This window comes from Vanellus vanellus, assembly GCF_965231255.1.
Source record: "Vanellus vanellus genome assembly, chromosome: 1".
In the NCBI taxonomy this organism is placed as follows: domain Eukaryota; kingdom Metazoa; phylum Chordata; class Aves; order Charadriiformes; family Charadriidae; genus Vanellus; species Vanellus vanellus.
In genome coordinates this window covers 174,065,838-174,066,468 of record NC_138905.1, presented here as the reverse complement: position 1 = coordinate 174,066,468, position 631 = coordinate 174,065,838, and positions in this window count along the sequence as shown.

Sequence of the window (631 nt, the reverse complement as noted above, 5' to 3'; positions counted from 1 at the left end):
GGCGACGGCGGGTACCGGCCGGGGCGACTGCGGCACCTGTGGCTGCCACACGTGCGCGCTGCGCGGCCACCGGCGCGGCCTCGGGGCGCCCCGACGGGGCGGGGATGGGCGGCAGGGGCGCGGAGGCGGCGGGCGCCCCCGGGGCGGGGCCGGCCCGGCGCCCCCTTCCCGGCCCTCGGAGCGGCGGGAGGACCGGCCGGGCCTTCGGTAGCCAAGCACAAAAGGTGCCTTGCCCCCGCCGAGGCGAGTCGTCCCTGAGTCGCCGCAGAAAGGGGCGTCCTCCAGCCGCACCCACCCCACCACTTTCGGGAATCGCACATCGGCTCCTTGAGAAGAACCACGGTGGCAGACGTTTGTGTGAAGCCCTCAGAGGCTATTGATTCCCGCATCATTTCGGTGTGCCCCCCGCCCCGTGTAGTTTTGTTGCAAATATTATTGCGTCAGGCACCGCTGGTGACAGCCGCTTCGCCCACGAGGAGCGTGTGCTTTCCACACGGGAAACGCTGCTGAGACGAAACCCTGCATTTCCTCCTGGCTTCCCAGCCAGCCCTCACTCCTTCTCCGTGGGGAAAACCCCAAGGTTCACTGGCGTGGGCTGAAGCAGAAAAACCATCACATAAAGAATTCCTTC